General features: G+C 41.3%; 2 long non-coding RNA genes across 3 annotated transcripts in view; one reads left to right on the top strand and one right to left on the bottom strand.

Moving 5' to 3' along the window:
* The window catches only part of LOC115845674 (uncharacterized), a 57,354-nt gene that overhangs the window by 4,745 nt on the left and 30,260 nt on the right, over positions 1–22,349 (bottom strand). Inside the window, exons 3-4 of one of the 2 annotated variants that reach the window (XR_004036557.2) lie at positions 21,871–22,073; positions 12,793–17,461 (exon numbers count right to left, since the gene is read on the bottom strand). This is a non-coding gene — a long non-coding RNA (uncharacterized lncRNA). Of the gene's footprint in view, positions 1–12,792; positions 17,462–21,870; positions 22,074–22,349 lie in introns of those variants that run through there. The other variant, XR_009563381.1, reaches the window with a different exon arrangement.
* LOC138842618 (uncharacterized) lies at positions 7,824–20,194 on the top strand. Its single transcript, XR_011377319.1, has 3 exons — positions 7,824–7,848; positions 16,689–16,779; positions 20,160–20,194. It is a non-coding gene; the product is annotated as an uncharacterized lncRNA (long non-coding RNA).

Raw genomic sequence — 22,349 nt, 5'->3', positions numbered from 1 at the left:
CAGAGTGAAGTAAGTCATAAAGAGAAAAACAAATACCATATGCTAACACATATATATGGAATCTAAAAAAAAAAAAGTTTCTGAAGAACCTAGGGGCAGGACAGGACACAGACGTAGAGAATGGACTTGAGGACACAGGGAGGGGGAAGGGTAAGCTGGGACGAAGTGAGAGAGTGGCATGGACTTATATATACTACCAAATGTAAACTAAATAGCTATTGGGAAGAAGCTGCATAGCACACAGAGATCAGCTAAGTGCTTTGTGACCACCTAGAGGGGTGGGATAGAGAGGGTGGAAGGAGACACAAGAGGGAGGAGATATGGGGATATATGTATATGTATAGCTGATTCACTTTGTCATAGAGCAGAAATTAACACACCATTGTAAAGCAATTATACTCCAATAAAGATGTTTAAAAAAAGGCATTTTCCAAGTGAGCTGAAACTCATACTGTTATTCAAATATTCAATAAATATGTATTGAGTTCATACTAAAAAAAATAAAATAAAAAATAAAAGCACAGGCTAAAGATATTTCTTCCATCCTTCTCCTCAGAATTTTCCAGAAAAAAAAAGGAGGATAGAAATATGAATTTACCTTTGATAAAACTTGAAGACTAACCCCCCCCAAAATAATATATGGGGAGTGCTGCCAATGCAGTAAAGGTCAAACGTGGACACAGAAAGACTCCCAGAGCAGGTGTTTGAGGATATAGATCTTAGACAAAGCAGGCAGGAAATTATTTTCTTAAGTAGATGGCACTCTGAGGGCAAAACCAATTATCCCTTCTTTGAAATCACAGGAATAGCTTCTACATATGAGGTGGGTAGGTGGCTGGATCCCTAGACCCTATTTCATCCCATAGAGAAATGAAGAAAGCAGAGCTAGATTAAAAAAAAAAAAAAACATGTAGAAATGCCACCTTTGGTCTGTCTCCTGATGAGGCAGGGTAGAGGAGAGGTTGAATTGTGTTCTTCTCTGAAGCTGCCAGTATCTGTTGGCTGGAGAGAGGTAAAAGCTAAAAGAAGTCACATATACAGCTTTGTCATAATGAGTTTCTTCCTGAACCATTGAGAATTCTTGCTAGCCTGGAACTGCTCATCCTTTCCCCAGAAGGTACCACCTTTAAAGTCCAGGAAGGATGCACTTAATAAAAAGATGAGCAATAAAAAGGCAACCAGCACAGTCTCCATACAAGATAGTATAAGACAAAAGGAGGGAGGGGACAGGGGATCTATATGGCAGAAAAAAAATCCTCACAATAACAAGTGACCACCAAGATGTTGGAAATTATGACTAAATAAATGGCTAATAGAACTTAATGAAACAATGAACAGGCTCAAAGCAGAGCAATTGATAGCTCAGGGAAAATCATAGGGGCACCACAGAAGGAGATAAAACAAGAACTTCTAGAGCTCAGGAGGGAAGCAGAAGAGAAAAATAAAGCCATCATGGAAATTCAGACATGTTGGAATAAACACAGGAGAATAAACACTGCTGACACCAGTGAAGATGAGGTGGACAGGATTAAGAAAAGCAAGAAAAATAAATAAGAAACGAAGAAAGTTAGAATGGATTAGAGAGAATATGGAAGACAAAAGAATCGCAATATATGCCTTATTTGTATCCTCTAAGAATTAGCCTGGAGATATTATTCAGTACAATGCTTTGGAAAATAAAATAAGATTTAAATCTACAAATGGAAAGGGCACAGTGTGGCCCAGGAAAAACTAATACAGAATGATCAACATTGGCACATATCCAGGTAAATTTACGAGCCCTCAAAGACAAAGAAAAATTCTTCTATCATCCAGGTAAAAATCAAACTATTACAAGGGGGGAAAATCAAGCTGGTGTTATAGCAAAACAGACTACAATAGGGATATCAAAAGCCAGAGAAGGGAATCATAACCTAAAATGTGAGTAGCAAGTTTTGACCAAACATATGACCATAACCATAAATTGTCTAACTCAGCTATTAAAAGAGACTCTCAAATTGATAAAGAGTGAAATCCAATTATGTGTAATAATAAAATAATAATGATAAGATATAATAATAAGATGTACCTAAAACAGTGAAGTGCAGAAAGGCTGAAGATAAAGAGTTGGGCAAAGACATTGCTATAGGCTGAATTGTGTGCCACCCAAATTCATATGTTGAATCCCTAACCCCCGCCATGTGATTGTATACTGGAGACCATTAGGAGGTGATTAAGATTAAATAAGGTCATAAGGGTGGGGCCCTGATCTGATAGAACTGGTGTGCTTATTTATAAGAAGAAGAAGAGACACCAGAGCTTTCTCTTTGCCATATGAAGACACAGCGAGAAGGCAGCAGTGTGCAGGCAAGGAAGCGAACTCTCACCAGATCCTGACCATGCTGGCACCTTGATCTTGGAATTTCCAGATTCCAGAACTGTGAGCCACCCAGTTATGGTATTTTGTTAGAGAAGCCCAAGCTAACAAAAAGGGAGAGGGAGAGGGAGAAGGAATAGGAGAGGGCACAAGCAGCAATCATAACTGTATGGTTGTATTCAAAACAAAGAGCATTGCATGAGATGAAAATGGCTCTTGATGATAATAAAGGATGTAACTCATGATGTAATTTAATGTGATGAATAAATTGTCATGGAGAATATAGTGCCAAAGTTACAGGAAACAGGAATAGACAGAAATGCTTTAATAATAGGAAACTTTAATTCTTATCTCTTAACTACTGACAATAAAATAGAAAAAACAAGTAAGGATATGGACTGCCTAACTGACAATCATTATGATAGCTCTTAGATATACATCAAGCAGTATACTCTGAAAATATATACTTTCAAGTATGAGTGGAGCTGTCACAAAACTTAACTGTGTAATATAAGAAAATGACAATAAGTTTTCCCAAATAGAAATAGACAATATTCTCTGATGACAAAATTGTGAAAATTGTCATCAGATATTACTAATAAAAGTAGAAAGCTTCCTTACCTCCCAGAAATTAAAGAACAGAAATGTTTCTTGAAACTGAAATTGCAGAATATTTAGAAAACAACAAAAATTAAAATGACATATTGGAGGCTATGAGATCTTGCTGAAGCAGTGCTTAGAGGATAATTTGTAGCATTAAATACTTATAACTAAGAATTAAATTAAGTGACAAGCATACAATACAGAATTTATAAAATAAAATAAGTTAAAGAAAAAAGCTATAGAGTAAAACATTAACAAAGATTAAAGCAGAAATTAATGAATTTGAAGAATTTTTAAAATGGCAAAACTAAGTCTATGAATTGTGTTTGCTATACTCATTTTTTTGAAATGATCTTTTCATTGTGGTAAAGTATATATAACACAAATTTGCCATTTTAAAATGTACAATTCAGTGACATTAATTATATTTACCATGTTATATAATCATCATCACTATTTCAAAACTTTTTCATCACCCTAAACAAAATCTCTGTGCCCATTAGGCAATAACTCCCCATTCTCCCCTCTCTCCAGCCCCTGGTAACCTCAAATTTACTTTTTGTTTGTATCAATTTGCAGATTCTAGATATTTCATGTAAGTGGAATCATACAATATTTTTCCCTTTTTGTCTGGCTTATTTCACTGAATGTAATGTTTTCAAATTTCAGCCATATTGTAACATGTGTCTGACCTTTCCTTTTTGTGTCTGAATAATACTCCTTGTATTGCATATATCACCTTTTGTTTATTTATTCATCTGTTGGTGGGTACTGGATTGCTTCCACCTTCTGGCTATTGTGAAAAATGGTGCAATATTTGTTTTTGAAAGGGAGAAAGCAGAAATAGATTAAAAAAAAAAAGAGTAGAGAAATGATCACAGATAAATTAACAGAGATTATAGGAGACTTATTTGTTCAACCATATACAAATAAATTTAAAAACCTGGACAAAATATGTGATTTCTAGAAACCTGTATAAAATATAGAAATTTCTAGAAAATGCAGTTCTAAGACTGGCCCCAGAAGAGTCTGAATATCTAAAGAGATCAATTATACTTTGAAACGTAGGAAGGTTTTCAAAAGGCTGCCCCTCTCCCCAGCTACCAGCTGTCTATGTTTTCACAGGTGAACTCTTTTTAACCTTAATCAATCACCCCATTGCTTTTTAAAACTCTTCTAGAAAAAGAAGAGAAGCCTCTGGTTTCTTTCATGAAGTAAAGATTCTGTTGGTGCCAAAGTCCGCCGTGGAACATCAACAATAAAACGAAAGAAAACCACAGACCAGTGCCTCTTGTGACTATCAATGCAAAAGTCTTCAACAGAATATTAGCAAACAGAATCCAGGGTGTCAGTAAAAGAAAACATGACCCAGTGAGGTTCATTTTAGCAAGGAAGGGATAGTTTAGTATTAGGAAACCCATTAACACAATTCACCATATTAATATATTAAAACATGGGTGCTCACACCCTTGGTTGCTGAAAATGTTTGTTGTAATAGTAAAACTCATGATTGATTATGGAAAAACACCTCATGAAACAGAACTAAATTCCTATTGCCTTAATATAACAGATTTATCTTACCTCAAAAGTCAGCTCATGCCTAATGGGTAAACAGTGGAAGCACAATGTTCATCACATTAGTGAACATTAATCTTGAGGGACTAGCCAACTTCACTTAGATAAGAGAAAGAAATATGAGATGTATAAATGGGGAAAGAGGAGGTAAAATAATCATATTTGCAAATAATATAACTCTGTGGCGAGAAAACAAGGAACTTAACCGAAAGATCATAGTCACCAATGATCAACAATAAGAGAAGTGAGTAGTGTGGCTTGATACAAAAATCAATGGTCTTTATATATATAAACAACAATTGGCACCAAGATACATGGAAGAAAGGACCACATGTCCAGAGAAGCTGATTCTAAAGTTTACACGGAAAATAAACAGCAAGGATAGCCAGGAAAAATCCTGAATCAGAAAAGTAAGGAGAAGCATGAATGCTCTGATGAGCACACAATATAAGGCTAAAATGATTAAAGCACTCTGGTACTGGGTCACGGATAACCACATCCATGGAACACAAGAGAAAGTTCATTTCTTTCTGTAGATCACAATACATATGTGATATATACATTTCTACATATGTGATATATACATTTTCCATAAAAATGCATGTACGTCTGTACTTGTATACACACAGAACAGCTTTGGACGTATATTTAAGAAACTGCAATGGTAGTTAAATGGCTGGGAGATAGAGTTGGGGAGGATATTTCACCCTTTTCTTTTATAACTTTTGAATTTTGTAACATCTATGCTATTATCTCTTCACAAAATAGCTCATCTTTTCCCCAAGTCCAACATAGGATACGAAGAAGGTAAAAAAATACTATGGATGAGTATGGAATGATTTGCTCAGATCACTCCCATAAGGGTTTTTAAGTTTATTTTATTTATTTATTTTTGGCTGCATGGGGTCTTTGCTGTGCGCAGGCTTTCTCTAGTCATGGCGAGCGGGGGCTACTCTTTGTTGCAGCTGTGCGGGCTTCTCATTGCAGTGGCTTTGCTTGTTGTGGAGCACGGGGTCTAGGCATTTGGGCTTCAGTAGTTGTGACTCGTGGGCTCTAGAGCACAGGCTCAGTAGTTGAGGCGCATGGGCTTAGTTGTCCCGTGGCATGTGGGATCTTCCAGGACCAGGGCTCGAACCCATGTCCCCTACATTGGCAGGCAGATTCTTAACCACAGAGCCACCAGGGAAGCCCCCCATAAGGGCTTTGAATACTTACTTGCCTGTGTCTGAAAGCTTCCCAGACCTGAATTCCCCAAGAGAGACTTCAGAGAGTCATACCAGAGTGAACACAATGACATAAGATTTTCATCATTTTCCAAGTTTTTCCCGCTCTGGGCTTTCCTCCCTTCAGCCTCCAGTGGGAGGCCAGGAGGTGGCTTGGATGTAGGGGCTTAATGATTAGCCCATCAGCTCCGCTCAGCTGATGCTGATAAACGTAAACAGCTGCCAGATAACACGCAATGCACGTGATAGCCGTGTGCTCGCAAAGCAGGTTTCAGCAAAGCCCCCCAGGTTCCTCTTTGTGGTAGAGTCCTGCCCCACTCCCTTCCTATACAAGAAACTCTGGAGCGTGCCACATGCCTGCCTGTTTCCCACATCTTCAAGAGAAAAGGGCCGTCCTCTTTTCTTCTGAGAAAACACCAAAATTTACTGGTCAGCACGAAGAATGCGCCAAGTGTACTTAACTTTGGTTTCAGATGGCAACTCAAACATGGGTGTGTTTGTGTTGCCCTTTACGAGTATTCCCATCAGCAAAGCCTTCGGTAAGTAGCACGGGAAGTGGCTAAGCAGAAAAAATTCCAGTCTGGAAGCTCCTTTTTCATCCTGTCCCTTTTGGGAAAAGGCTCTGAAAACTCAGGGTGGTGGCCAACTCTTGAAGGCCAGGGTCATCATCAAACATTTGCTGAGGCTCTAACAAGAACACAGGTCTGTACTAGGTCAATATGCACAGTTGTACTGGGACGGGAAGAAGGGTTCTGATAAGGAAGGCTGTTTCTGGAAAATGCCCGGCCACCAGTTACTTGAGTTGAAAATCTAGGCTGAGGAAAACTCAGAATGTCTTCAAGTTGTCTGAGCGAGAGGACATCTCTAAGAAATGAGGACTAAAACTTGGCTTTTGACTTGGGGAGCACTCAAGAGTCCAAGCTCCTGTGTGCTCAGTGTGTAACTCTCTGTCTTAAGGAAAAAAAGAAAAGAAAACAGAATTTGTTTTTCTAGCTACCGAGCCTTTAAGTTTGTTATAACCAACTGAGAAAAAAATCTTATTTCAACCTCATTCCTAAAATGGGTTAAGCACTGATTATAAATTTAAAAACTTCCTCAAAGGAAAAGCATTACAACTGTATTTTACCTTTAAATATATTTTGTTGATATTTCATTAGCATTACATTATTGGTAACAAAAGGTGCTGAGATAAGGATCTGACATGGTTAATTTATTGTGCGCTGTATACAGCAGAAAGGATGTTTTCCCTAAAAAATCATTTTGCTGAAGTCTCTTGCTCAGATCTAACTAGCTGCCCACATCATTTGATTTCCCACCGCAAGTTATTCTAAGCCCTCACTGTAATCTGTTTCCTCCCGTGAATCTTCCTCTCCATCAGCAGGATTCTCATGTCTTTCCTTCGCCAATTAACTGTGTGGCTAAGAGCCAGTCGCTAGAGTCTTAATGGTCCTTTGTCCTGGCCCTATATGGGGTGTATCAGAGTCAGGGTGAAGGTGTCCTATGACATTTGAAAATAAAGCAGCAAAGAAGCTTGACATTGAGAGTAACCTGCATTGGGCTCTGGTTTTCCCATTACTTAGGAAGGAAAACTCCTGGTGAGCAAGCAGATTCAGAGCTCACGTTGTTGCCACACGATCCAAGGAAGAAATGTGTATCTTTCAAGATCAAAATAAATTGTTTTTCAAGGTTACCATTGCAACCATCTTTTTTCCCTCACGATACTGCATTTATTTCAAATTTTCAAATAACACTAGAGGAAGGCATACAGTTTTTGTGGTTATTCAAAAGCTAGTTTGTTTGTTTGGTTTTTTTTTTTTTTTTTTTTGAGTGACTTAAGGATTTTTAAGTCACATTCGGCTCTGAAAATCATATGACTGTGACCATGTGCCCTTCCTCAGCTCAAGAAGACATTTAGAGCAAACTTGCTTATCTGCTTTATCCAGGCCGTGCTTCCTTCCCTCTACAGCCATCTGAAATATTCTCCTCTGACATTCTGACAAACCCTGAACCTCCTAGCTTCCCTGCCTGAGGCGAATAATTCCATCTGGACTGAACCACTGCATGCAGCTTGGGAGCCTCCTTATCTTTAAGGTATGGGGCAAAATATAGATGAGAGAACCTACTGTGGAAGAAGTAGTAATAATAGTGGTAAGAACAAAACTAATCATTTCTTTTTTTTGCGGTACGCGGGCCTCTCACTGTCGTGGCCTCTCCCGTTGCGGAGCACAGGCTGCGGACGCACAGGCTCAGTGGCCATGGCTCACGGGCCCAGCCGCTCCGCGGCATGTGGGATCTTCCTGGACTGGGGCACGAACCTGTGTCCCCTGCATCGGCAGGCGGACTCTCAACCACTGCGCCACCAGGGAAGTCCAAAACGAATCATTTTATGACAACACTAGCAGCTAGCATTTGTTGGACTACTTTCATGGGCTAAGCATTCTATGCTCATTATCTTACTAACGCTTCACAACAACCTACAAGGTGGGTGTTATTATTAACCCAGTTTTCAGAAGGAGAAACTGAAGCTTTGAGGAGGCTGTAAAACTTGCTTAAGATGGTGGCTGGTAGAGCCAGGCTGCAAACCGAGGTTGTTTGACCTCCATGACCCATGCTTTTACACCGTTCATAAATATTTACCGGTGTGTATTCATATTGTTTCCATCTGTGTCTGTGCCATTTTTCTCATGAGACTCCTGGAAGGCAGGTTGTGTATCCCTTCATTCTTTTAAACCTCGTCAGAATGCTGTAACAATAAGGGAGCAAATAACTTCTCACTGGCATTACTTCTTAGGGGAAGAGAATTCTCAAGCAAGCTATTGCTGAGTTGGTTACCTGAATCAGAATGAATTTTCTCCAATAGCATGGTACATTCCACAGACCTGCAGGTAGCATTGAAGGATTTGAAGGTTTTGTTTAAGTTGTTTCTCGTTGCCATTTCTTGACCCTACTTCTGAGTGCTTGAGTTGTCTAGCAGGGCTTCTGAATATGAAAGGTACAGGCTGCTCACTTAGAAGTAAGGTTAATGGCTACTAAAGCTTTTAGAATCACATCCAACATGATAAGATCAGTATTCTAGAACTGAGTTATTTTGGTACATTAATTTAAGCTTGTTTTACTGGCCTTTGGCCTGCTGCCTAATGCCAATTGAGGCAGCAAATTAATTCCTCATAAATAGTGGCTTGTCTTGTTGCCTAATTCTGGGTTTTATGAAGAACCAAGAATTTATTGATTAAGCAAATTACTGTGCTGCGTCCCCTAAAGCTGCTGGGACAGTGTTTTCCTCTAGCATCTCTAAAACTTTTCATGCAACTAAGTGATCAACAAATGTGTCTTTTTAAAATTTTATTTCTTTTTACTGGGGTATAGTTGTTTTACAATGTTGTGTTAGTTTCTACTCTACAGTGGAGTTCCCTGTGCTATACAGCAGGTTCTCATTAGTTATCTATTTTATACATATTAGTGTATATATGTCAATCCCAATCTCCCAATTCATCCCACCGCTCCCCCCCGCTGTCCCCCCTTGGTGTCCATACGTTTGTTCTCTATGTCGACTTTAAAAAAATGCACAATGTGAGAGTTAAGTGTTTTCTTTTTTTTTTTTTTTTGAGCTAAGTTTTATTTGGGGCAAAATGAGGACTGCAGCCCGGAAGACAGCGTCCCGATAGCTCTGAGAAACTGCTCCAAAGAGGCAGGGGGGAAGGTCAGTGTATATGTGATTCTGGTGAAGGGGAATACATGCAAGCAAGCACGTATTTTTTATAGAAGGTTTCTGCTAGTCTTGCGCAGGTTACTCCTAGTCACGGGGAGCAGACGTCACCATGAAGGATTTTAGTGCTTTTCTAGATATGAGGAGATACAAGAATTGGGCTCATAAAATTGGCTCCTGAAAATATCTAACTATCTGAAGACCTGTTCTGCCAGTTTTTCCCAGAGCACAGAGTGCCTTATTTCTGCTTTCCACCCTGAACTCCTTTCAGGGGTGTTGAAAGTCAGCAGCTGTACCTGCACATGATTTAATCCTTGTAGAGGTAGACGGCAAGTGCCAATGGAGAATGCCAATTTGTAGTTGACATCTACATCTTCAACAAATGTATCTTGATGATGAGACAAATGATGATTCTGTAGTGTTCATTTTGGATGTCTTAAAAATTACACTCTTCAGAGTAGCTCAGTTATTAAGTAATTTTCGGTTGTGTTATGTCAGAGGGAAATAAACAAGAAGATTTTAACAGTGTAAATTTCTCTGAGATATTAAAATTAAAGAATGCCACCGGCTGCCCGCTCCTTTCTTTAAATCGATGTGCAACAGGGCACTTTGTTTCTTACTAGCTATTGGGGTCAAGAAGAAGCTCTGACTCCTATTAATTCTTCACCTCTCATCTTATTCAGAAAAATTTTGACAATTTCTTGTTTTAGTTCTCTCTTTCAGTCATCTACCATTTTTAAAAGATGGCTTTCTGCGTGTCATCTTAGAAGAAAGTGCCCAAAGGGAGGAAAGGATACGATAAATGTAGGAGTTACCTGAGATTATTTCCTTTCCCTTGCCCCGTGTACTGCTTCACCACTTGTTCCTTTTCTACTGTCCTGACTTTCTATTACGGGTCTGTTGGATGGCAAGTAAATATACAAGCTCTGGGATCACACCTTCTAGGTTTGAATTCATTGTGTGACATTGTAGCACCTACTTTATTTATTTATTTATTTAGTTTTGCGGTACGCGGGCCTCTCACTGTTGTGGCCTCTCCCATTGCAGAGCACAGGCTCTGGACGCGCAGGCTCAGCGGCCATGGCTCACGGGCCCAGCCACTCTGCGGCATGTGGGATCTTCCCGCACCGGGGCATGAACCCGCGTCCCCTGCATCGGCAGGCGGGCTCCCAACCACTGCGCCACCAGGGAAGCCCTGTAGAAGGTTGACGTGAGAATTCATGTAAAGCATCTTGGACAGTGTAAACTCCTAGTGAGTGGTCCCTAAATATTAGTTATGATCATTCTTTCCCTTTGAGGTTCTGGTTTCTTGGCCTACTATCTCTGCCCCTTCCACTCTATTCTACATAAGGTAGTCAGATTCATCTTCAAGCAGTGCTGTTTTGATCTTATTATTAGCTGGTGGAGAAAAAAGAAAACTTTCAGTGGTTTCTGATGGCTATGAAATAAAATTCAGATTTCTCATTATGGTATTCAAGGTCTTCTATAATCTCACCTCAATCTGTGGCTTTCACTGACACTCCATTCTTCTATTGCTTAGGATGCTTCAAGGTATAGTCATTGACAAGGACTCTGGTGATTCTGATAAAGGTAGTCTAGAGCAGTGGTCCCCAACCTTTTTGGTACCAGGGGCCAGTTTCATGGAAGACAAGTTCTCTATGGACTGGTGGCGGCGGGGGCGGGGGCGGGTCGTTCAGGTGGTAATGCGAGCGATGGGGAGCGGCAGATGAAGCTTTGCTCACTCGCTGCTCATCTCCTGCTGTGTGGCTCGGTTCCTAACAGGCTGTGGACTGGTACCGGTCCGCGGACCGGGAGTTGGGTCCCCCTGGTCTAGGGGACATTTTGAAAAATATTACTTTAGTGTTTCTAGCAAGCTATGTCTACTGTATGCAATGCATGTTTTTATGTGTAAGTCTTGTTTCTCTAGATTTCAATTGCCTCAAGGGCATGGACTTAGTCATTGTGCAGAAAAGAGTTAACATAGCAGACCTGAGACTGCTGCTCTTAGAAAGGCCTGTTCGCAAGGTTGGCTGTTTGTTGGCATCTAGGAATTTTGTTCTCGAAGTGCTCAGTCAATTAACTGATCAGTGTGGTTCATTGTGCCTAGAGTTTTGTGCAAAAAATACAGTTTAAGTTTGAACACCTGCTTCCCTTCTGGGAGCTCTGGAAGTTTTTATGTGCTAGGCAAAGAGTGCCTACATAACCAGGCCCCTGTAGTAACCTCGGGCACCTAGCCTCTAAGGAGTTTCCCTAGGCTGAATCATTGCATCGTGTTGCAACTTTTTCATTGCTGTGGTATGTGTTCTCTGTGTGACCTCTCATGGGAGGGAGAGAGCATAAGGAAGTCCACACCTGGAATCCTTCAGATTCTCCACATATTTTTTCCCCTTATCCTCTGGCAATGTGTCCTTACTATACTGTAAGAAATCTTATTGTAAGTACAACTATAGGCTGAATTCTGTGAGTTCTTCTAGTGAATGTTCAAATATAGAGGTGGTCTTGGGTATCCCTGACACAGTATCCCTTTCAAAACAATTTTTATAGCAAGTGGTTAATAAATCTTTTGTGATTGTTAACAAGTTTCCCAAACATTGTAGAGGCTTAAGAAATTTAAACAATTTCTTTTTTTGGTACGATTTTCTATTTATTTTGGCTTTTAAAAATTGTATCATTATATGATCAGGCCAACATTTTTAGTGTATGATAGTTACGAGGTATCCTTCTTTCACTGCTTATAAAGAATGGTTCTGGTTTTGCTTATTCGTTTTCTTTCCTTCTCTAGATTTCAAGCAAGGTTCCATATTGCCAGACCAGTTCTTTTGGGCTTTTGTGATGCAGAATCAAGGGAAAAGGTAGAGGGAGAGAAGGAGTGAGTTCTGAGGACTGGTTCTGGGAGGGCAGTTTTGGTGGGAGGATCTGCAGGAGAAAGGTAAATGAAAGAGTTTGTGTGATATGAGGCAACTATATGAAAAAAAAGGAAGTTTTATGGATTGTTGCTGAGGACTGAGTCCCTTTCCCAGTATTTGAGAAATACAAAAAGAGCATTTGTTGTTTTGAAATGACTTCTTGGTTGCTTTTTCATTGATTAATGACTCATCCTAAAACCAAATCACATTCATAGTTCCGGTCTTAAGTTTTGCATTGATTTTACTTGAGGATAGGAACCATACCGTTTGCAGTTCTAAATTTAGCATGTGTAAATCCTTAAAAAGTTTTTGATGATATTGGCTGATTGCTTCATACACAAGCATTTTTTTTTTTTTTAGGTTTTTATTTTATTTATTTATTTATTTATTTTTAACATCTTTATTGGGGTATAATTACTTTACAATGGTGTGTTAGTTTCTGCTTTATAACAAAGTGAATCAGTTATACATATACATATGTTCCCATATCTCTTCCCTCTTGCGTCTCCCTCACAAGCATTTATTGAATGCCTTTGACATGCCAAGCACCAGGTCGGGGGGATACAGAGAGGAGTGGAAAGAACACATTGCCCACATCAGAGAGGGGGGATGCAAGGCATTCCCATGTAGTAAATACTAGTGGTAGAACATGGGAGCCCGGAGGAAAGCATCTCTTATGCCCACCAGGGCATTTTTTCTGACTAGGCTACACGCTGCACAAGGAAAAGAAAACCTGGTCCTTACCTCTAAGTACCACCTAGAAGAGTTTGGAGAAAAGGTATGTGGCATGTGTGTTTGGGGATGTAAGTCTCTAAGAGAAGGGCACCCCCGGCTGTCTTTCTGAAACCTCTGCAAGGTGCCTTTGTCGTAGAATTTTCTAAGGTCTAAGGTTTATACCTGAGCCTTTCAGCCCAGAAACTTGATTTGTTGGGTTCACTGAGAGGGTATCTGCTTCTTAGGTGAGGACTCCTATTAATCAGCTAACGAGACTGATGTGTCAATGAGAATGACATACTAATTTGCAATGAAAAAGACAAGACTCCCAGAAACCAAAATACTCATCCGCTTGACCACCATATTCTATTCCAAGAGACGGACCTGATAGCAAACCAGTCAGTAACCAGGCTGCATGAGCACAGAATCAGAGCTAGAGGAGTCCATTAAATGACTTGTATATTTTGTGCTTGGGGTAAAGTGGGAATTCACCTCTATCTTAGAACAGCCTTGGCCAAGAGAGGTAAACTCAACATCTGCTGGTCAAGACTCCTTTTCACCTGAAGAGAGCTTGGGCTAGCACCATCTGCATTTGCCTCTATGGCCTCATTCTCCTACCGTTACATGAATGATAACCAGTCTTTGTGTTGAGTCACTTTTTAAAAAGTTGTGAGTTAGAATCATAAATTCGTAGGCCGCCTCTGAGTTTGCATTTTTTACTTATCAACACTTACCTCACGGAATAAGTGACTTTCCCAAGGTCACATACCTAGTTAGCGGTAGAACTGGCATAATTTTGCAATTCATATGATTTTTCATGTATCTTATTATTTTATTTGTATTATGTGTCAATCTTTCTGATAGAAAATATGTGTTTATTGGGTGCAGGCTTCTGTGTCTTTATTTTTGTACCCTGAGTGCCTAGCATATTGCCTAGGGATGAAAAAAGATTTGTTGGATAAAAGATGAGATGATAATAATAAGAGAGAAAGAACTTAGGCTTCTTCTTGGGTCCTCATGAGGTTTCTCCCACTACATCACATACAAAAAATCAAAGAGCATATTCATTATTTATTCAGCACGTGTTATGCTTGAGGCAATCTGCTAGGAGCTGTATTGAATGAAGACGACAAAGACAAATACTGTCCTAAAGACAGAGACCGTAAGATTAAAACTGCTAATGACTGGAATGCAAGATAGAATTAAAGTGCCCTAAAGGAGACACAAATGCATGACGAAAGCAAGTCAGAGAACGGAACTATATCATACATTGTGGGAGAATGAGAGGAAGCTTCATGGAGGAGGTGACTTGACCTGAATCCTGGAGGAGCATCTGAATTTCAGAAACAAAAATGAGCCGATAGATTGGGAGGGCAAAGGGAACAATGGGAAACAGGAAGGGGACTCGTTTTTGAAGACCTGTAAGAAGTGTCTCTTAGGTGTGGTGCGTGAGGTGAAGTGTTTGGATGTGGAGGGGTGTGGAGCAAATCAGGATAGGAAGTTGGCTAAGTTCCTAAGCAGCTTTGCCTGTTCAGGCTCAGGGGCCTGCACTTGCCTCATTAACCTTCATGGTTTTCAAATATGGGAGTGACAACAGAGGTTGTTTGGCAGCAGCAGGCGGGCTGCTTTTGAGGGGCAGGAGGATGAGGCAGTCAGATAAGTTGGGAGGTGACTGCAATAGCTCAGGAATCACGTAGGGAGGAAGTAAACCATGGGGTGGCTGCAGAGACGAAAAGGAAGGGGCGGTGTGTCGGCCTGCGTGAATGACACGACATGGGAAGTGCAAAAGCTGGAAGGGCCAAAGGTGGAGAGGCCATTAACAGGGTGTGTTTCATACTTGTCACAACTTATTAACATTTTCTACATAAACACTCATCTCCTCGTTAGTCTGCGAGCTCCTAGAGGACAGGGCCCATGTAATCTGCATCTACCGACATGAACACAGCAGATGCTTGGTAAATGTTTGTTGGGTAAGTGACTGGGACTTAGGAGATTTGGGTTAGTAATGACAGCTGGGGTGTTGGTGGAAATAACATTCTTTTGGGACACTCTGGAATTTGGGGATGTTTATTTTTCGGATGCACTTTCTAGAAACAGAAGGTAGAAAGAAGTGAAGAATTACAAGCCGATATATAAGCGAGGGCAAGATAAAAAAGAGTGAAGAGATGGTATACTGAGTATACAGAAAATATAGTAACTGCTTCTTTCAAGATATCAGGTGAGATTGGAGGGGAAATGCAGCACAGCATCCATCAGGGGAGACTGGACAGATGGGAAGGACTGGGGTGCACTTGTGGGTTGTGTCAGCCAGTGAAAGCTGCAGGGAAGGGGAAGTGGCCTCGAAGGGAAGTGGTAGAGCCCGGAGTTGAGTTTACAGGCTCTGGAGTCAGACTGCTTGAGTGCAAACGCTGGCTCTTCTATTGATTCATTATGTGGTTTCAGTGACTTCACTTTCTCTTGCCTCAATTTCCTCTTCTGCAAAATGAGGATAATGGTCATACCTGCACAAACACATGTGTGGCGCTCAGAACAGAGCCCGGGATGTAGAAAGCACTCCATAAGCACTAGTTACTCTTCTTATTGGAACCCACTGTGACCACTTTGTATGTAGTATCCCACTTAGTCCCTTAATAACTATGTAGGTGGGTGTAATTATCTTCATTCCACAAATGAGGAAACTGAAGGGCAGAGAGGTTTCATAATTTGCTCAGATTCACACAGCCACGTAGTGGTAAAGCTCACCTAAGAGAGATTCTTACCCAATCCATCTGGAGCCGAGGCTCAGGCACTCTCTGCTGTAACACGCTAAGCGAGATAGCTATGGTGAGACCACTTGTGAGTCATTTAGACTTGATCAGTAGGTATTAGGAAGCTGTGGCAGACCTTGGGGCCAGGGAGTAATGTGAGGGGACTGTCTGCTGGAGAGATTCTGGAAAGACTCATCTGGCAGTCTTGTGAAGGAGGGGAGGCAGAAAGGCTGGAGCGTTAAGGATTTAGACCAGAGATGGCTGAGGAAATGACCGGGTGTGGCAAACCAGAGTCGAGCTGTGATAGGAGAACTAGCTGAATTAGTGTCTGATGTAAATGAGATGGAACTGAAGGTCTGCCATGGAAACTGACTAAAGGGGCAGGTGCAGGGGTGGGGCTTGGAGTTTCAACTTGCAAGTTTCAAACACGGGCCTCTAAGAAAATACTGATACTGGTGAAACATAATGAGGAAGTTGGGAGGGGAGCCATTTTAATAACTGTCCCCTTGAGAAGTAGCTACAGAAAAGTGACTGTAGAAGCAGCAGCTAAGAGAATAGTGTCTGAGCATCAAGTGGGACACTTCATTATTTTTAGTGGCAGTTTGGTTCTGATGGCAACACCCTTGATCGTCTTTACTGTCAATCCCGCTCTGCTTCCCTCCTTCATTTAGGAAGAAAGCTGATGGAACATTCCTTTTTACCCTGGAGTAGGATATTTTCTGTACATAATTGGCATGTGACCTCCTTTTAGAAAGGAGGTTTACACCTCATGGTAGTTCTCATCCACAGCAAGTGCAGTGATTTGCATTTGAGGAATTAGGAAAATCAGTTCTGTTGACTTCCTGTTTTCTATTTCAGGCCTCTGAGCAGAACTTCCCATTTGAATGGGGCCAAGCAGAAAACACAAAGCTGGAATTTTCTCCCGAAGGCGATCTACCAAAGGGATAAAGTAAGTTCATGGCCTGAGGTGTTTGCCTCACCCCACTCTTGACATTTGTCCTTCAGCTGCTCTTGTCTTTCTACTATAGGGAATGAAATGAGGAAAGCTTCTGGTCTTTTCCTGCAGGTCAGTCCCAAAGCTTTAGTGCACTCAAGGGGTAAAAAACATGCTGCTCAGACTGCGCTCTTGACCAGATTTGGCGATTACAGTAGCTTCTCCCTTCACCAGTGCCTAAGAATATTATATTTTGGATTATCTTGTTCAGGTTTCCTGTCTGAACACTTTATTTTACCTGCTAGTGCAAAAGGGTGAGGGAAGCTGAATTTTTCAGCTTTTCCTCCCCTCCTCTCTCCTCTTTTCCTCTTTCTCTGTTTATAATTCAAAATTATGTTCACTTTTATTATCTTATTTCCTCCTTCAGAGCACTCTGTGAGGTGGCTATTATAATCCCCACTTTACAGAAGGTAAGACTGAGGTTTCAGTGAACTGTAGTGACTTGGCCAAAGTCTCTCAGTTAATAACAATTCTGGGCCTGAATCTTCAGTCTTTTGTCTTCAGGTATCTCGTGATTTCTTCTCCCCAAAACCACATTGCTTTTCTGGTGGTGGTTGTGGTCTGCAGGATGCTGACAGGAAGGAGAGGAAATGGTGGCTGGCCTGAACAGATCTCATCTACTATAAAATCATGGACCCTGATTAATAAAACAGAAAATGTTAGCTAAATATATGGCCATGCAATTCTTCAAGCGTATAGGACTTTGGGTCTCCTTCTGTGTTATAGACTTCAGGATGACATGACCAAGGGCGTCGTTCACCGCATGCAAGGAGAGTAAGTAAAAGAGTCAGGTGTGGGCCTAGTGGTGGTCCACACCTTGTACTCAGGTGATGAGGGTTTTTCTGTTGGTTGTTGGGCTGAGGGTGGTATCATAAGACACTTTGATTTTCCTTGTTCCCCAAATCTTGGCAAAGCAGATGGAGGCTGGGGGACCAGTTGTGAGTTGGGGTCGATGGTGAGTGTCTGGACTTTAACAGTGCATCAAGTCCCGGATGTAGGAAAAAGGGACAGGAAATGGTGGCTGCCTGGAAGCTGGCGAGGTTGCTGTGCTCCTTAGGAAGGGATGAGAATTAGGACAGGACAGTGAGCGAGGCCTGAGGAAGCCTTGGCCACCTGCTCTGCCAGGGCTCCAGAAAGAGCCTCCTTTGATTTCGGAGGAGTCCTCAGGGCTATTCAGACCAGGTGATCGGGTCGTCCTGATAGATGGTAAACTGCAAGGGACCTTCTGCACCAGAGCTGGCAGATGCCTTCCTGACCCCAGCTGTGAGCAGCAGGCAAGCCAGGCAGTGCCTCCTCTTCCTGAATCCAGCCCCTCCCTGCCCTGCCCCAAAGTAGAAGCGGCCGGGAGGGCTGTGGTCTGGGCCCTGGCCAGGGCCCACGGCCCACATTGCTGTGAGAGCCTGACCGTTGTCTTTCTGGACTGACAGATGACAGGAAGGAAGTCACATGTTGTGGCAAGGAGGGACTGGCAAACGTGGGCCCATGAGAGAGGAGGATTTTGAGATTTGGGAAGGAATCTCAGAAGTCTCAGTCCTTAAAAACACACTCGGGCTGGAATATGGTCCAGGTGTGGGGTTAATATTCCGTGTAACTGGCTGATGGAAATGGGATGGGATGAAGGGACCTGGGAGCAGAGGATAAAGGAGGTGATAAAGAACCCAGTTTTGCAATTGACCAGAGGCTGTCTGGTTGCAGGCCACAGGCCTCCAGAGAGGGCTCCTTTCTCTGCGCATTGTATGAAAACAGCCATGCCATCTGCTCTTAAAAAGCCTGTGACGGGGGCTTCCCTGGTGGCGCAGTGGTTGAGAGTCCGCCTGCCGATGCAGGGCACACGGGTTCGTGCCCCAGTCTGGGAAGATCCCGCATGCCGCGGAGCGGCTGGGCCCGTGAGCCATGGCCGCTGAGCCTGCGCGTCTGGAGCCTGTGCTCCGGCAACAGGAGAGGCCACAACAGTGAGAGGCCAGCGTACCGCGAAAAAAAAAAAAAAAAAGCCTGTGATGGAATTTCTGTAAGCTGAATTATATTTTGAAGGCATGAGGGACTATCTTCACTTACAAGAACCTCATGAGAATTACTTTCAAAAAGCAAAGAATCGTTTTAAGGAGTAGACACTCAACACTTGGTTTGAGCCCCTGGATTTTTATGCCGTTGCTCAAAGTAGGAGTCAGCGTTTTGCCCTTTCACGGGGAGGGGAAAATTGTTCTCTTACATCCATGGAATGCAAAGTTCTTAACAGAGTATAGTAATTAATTATTTCCCAGCTACTTTTACTTCTGCTATACTGAAGGTTGGGGGAAACCATTTCATTAAACAGAATTTAAACAACATGAAAAAGTTACTCTCTTTGTGCTTTTCCCAGGAAAGGCCTTCTCCAACAGCACTTTTCCAGACAGTTACCAAAGGACAATCCTTGCCAACAGAGACACTCGGTCTCTAAGTCTGGCTTTTGGAAAATGAGTGTGTATTTTTATTTATTTATTTTTCCTAAACAGGACACTGTGAGTTCAGTCATGTACACTATGAAAATAATTGGTGTGTGTTAGTACGCCTTGTTCCAGATTTCATGCTTGTTGAAAGGTGACTGGATTCAAACCAGCAGATTTAAAGGTCAGCTGGTTGTTCTTAAACAGTGCAGAACTTTAACTCTTTTGTTGTCATGGATTTTAACCAAATGGCCATTTTAGGAAGGAGGAGAGACTGCATACTGTGTTCTGACATTTTGTCCTTAATTTTTTTAAAGTTCTCAGGGCTTTCTTGAGGATGAAAAGGGTCTGAGAAAGGACTTCTCAACTGGCATTTGGAAATGGGTGGGAGGAGAGACTTAGTTCTTTTTAAACTACTAAATTTAGATCAGGGCTGTACCAGGAGAGTGGACATCACATAAGCAATATCTAAATGTCAGGCTGAAAGGTCTCTCTCTCTCTTTTTCAATAAGTACTTCAAATTTGCTGGTAAGAGCCAGTGATAGACTCTGTCTCTTATCTTCCCACCTTTTGAGTGATTTCTTTCTTTTTTTTTTTTTTAAGTTCCTTGAAAAGTTTGGTGGCGAAACCACAATCTAATCATCAATATTTAACCCAGCTGTTTGACGATGTTAGCTCCATTTCTGAAGCAGGTATTTCACTGGGCTTTGGGATTTTGATGACCTTTTTCCTCAGTGATTTTGGTTGCGTGGGTTAAATGGTTTATTTTGTTGATCTTCAAAATACCTTCTGCCTACCAGTCTTTTTTCTGGGTTTCCCAAAATTAGGTAGGGGACTGACCTGTCTCTAATCAGTAGGGTGAATTGTAGTCAGCTGATGCTAAGGCTTCTTGTTTTTGTTTTTTTGGAATAGTGTCCTGGTGAATCCCTGGAAACTGTTCAACATTTCATTATGAGGACCCCAGTTTGGAAGCTATAAAAGCAGTATCTTTCTTAAAGGAAAAAAAACCCCACCTCTCTGAGATTGACATTGGACACTTCCACATATGCCGCACAAAAGTCGACAGGTAAAGGCAGCTGGAGTCCAAGCGTCTATCTACCTAGACTGCGTATGAACTCGTATAACTAACAAAAGGCAAACTAAAGTTACCCTGAAAAATCAGAGTCCCACTTTGTCAAGCAGATACTCAATATTCTCTTTTTTCTTGGTTACTTCAAAGTTCACTCTTAGTTCTTTTCTTTCTATGTTCTCCACAACTTTATAGCTGTGAGACCATGTGCTAGTTGCTTAAAAACTCTGTGCCCCATTTACCTCACCTGCAAAATGGGGAAAACATTACCTACCTCAGTGTTACTGTGAAAATTTAATGAGTTAATTCATGTAAGATGCTTGGAACAATGCCTGGCATAAAACAAGGCTCAACAAATACTCTCATTATCATCATCATTTTTTGCTGTAATTCTTATCTCTTTCACCAATAGCTGTGCCATGTGGAGATGTTTCCTCTGGTTGACGATTCTTCTGCTTGAGGTAGTACAAGCCTAGGAGTTCAGGTTAAAGCTGCTCTCCGTTTCATGTCTTAACACCCCAATCTCTTTTGCTTAAACCCCAGCTGAGGTTGGCTTGGAGACATCCTATGGGAGACGATGGTCCTAAACCAGAGAGCTGGGGGAACAAATTGGTAGGGTGGATCTTGAGGGAAAAGATGGAGAGCCAGACATGGTGACAGTTCAGCCACTGAGGGAGAGTCTGGGAGACCAAAGCAGGTAAAAAGCAAAAGTACAGCTTGGGGATGCTTTCAGAAAGGGACCAGGATATTGTAGAGCAGCTATACCCCAATAAAAAAATAAATAAAAATTAAATTAAATTAAATGGTTAATTCTAGGAAAGAACAATGGAATAGGGAAGAAGGAGATAATGTTTGCTTTTTTAGTTTGTACATGTTTGTAATATCGGAATTCATTAAAAGAGAACATGTATTTGTTGTATAATTAAAACACTAATCACTAAGAAAAGTGTAAAAAAAAGAAAAGAAAAGAAAGGGACCAGGAGATGGGAGCCAGGAGGAGGCCCAGAGAAATGCCTTCTCAGACAGCTGTCCTTTATCTTTAGTCACTGCCTCTGCAGCACCTTGTGCCCCTTCCAATAAGTTCCCTGAGCCACTGATATCCTCCAGGGGTTAATGCTCAGTGTTCTTGAACATCCTCTTTCAAAGGCTCCGGCTGGGCTCCGGCTGGGCTCTGGCTACCTGCATTTCACTGTTGTTCTCATATTCTTCCCTAATTAACTCATGCATAACCTCCAGTTTTCACCGTTAACTCTCATTCAATTCTATCACATAGGTAGCAATCCCAAAGCTAAGGTTTACATCTGAGCTAAAGTGAAAATGACACAGCTGCAAAATACCTGGCACAGTAAGTACCAGGTGTCATAACATGTAATGACACTTTGAATTCTGGTGGAAAGTAGTTCCCAGAGCACAGTTTTTCAAATATTTTTGACTGCAATCAACAAGAATAAGCGGATTTTACATCACAGGCTCTATATACACATACATATATTTGTGTGTGTGTGTGTATAACTTAAGCAAAAGTAAAAATCGTGAAATGATGCTTAATCTTACCGTGCAAGATCCACTTTGATGATTTCTATCTGATTGAAAGTCAGGCTGTTTGTAACCCACTAAACACATAGCCTGCAATTTGGGAAAACTTGATCTGCAGTACCGTCCAGCAATTGCCTTTTGAGCGCTTATATGTTATCCACATATCATACATGAAGGAGGATTGTGGCCATCTGTTACATTTTCAGGGATTTTCTTCTTATCTTAAACAAACAAAAAGGGAAATGTGGGTCAAGAACTGGCATGTTATCTGCAAAACATAATTTCTCCTTTCCCTCATACTCTTTCCTAATAACCATTCTCCCTTAATTCCCCCGAAATTTAGGAAACATTTATGAGAGAAATTAAAGAAGATCTAAATAAATGGAGGACTATACTGTGCTCATGGATGGAAAGATTTTATATAGATATCTGTATGTCATAATGATGTCAGTTCTTCCATAAAGAGGTCAATAATATCACAATCAAAATGCCAGCAG

The sequence above is a fragment of the Globicephala melas genome, chromosome 3, assembly GCF_963455315.2.
Source record: "Globicephala melas chromosome 3, mGloMel1.2, whole genome shotgun sequence".
Taxonomy (NCBI): Eukaryota; Metazoa; Chordata; class Mammalia; order Artiodactyla; family Delphinidae; genus Globicephala; species Globicephala melas.
Note: the sequence above shows the minus strand (reverse complement) of the source record. Positions and strands in the feature narration are given on the sequence as shown.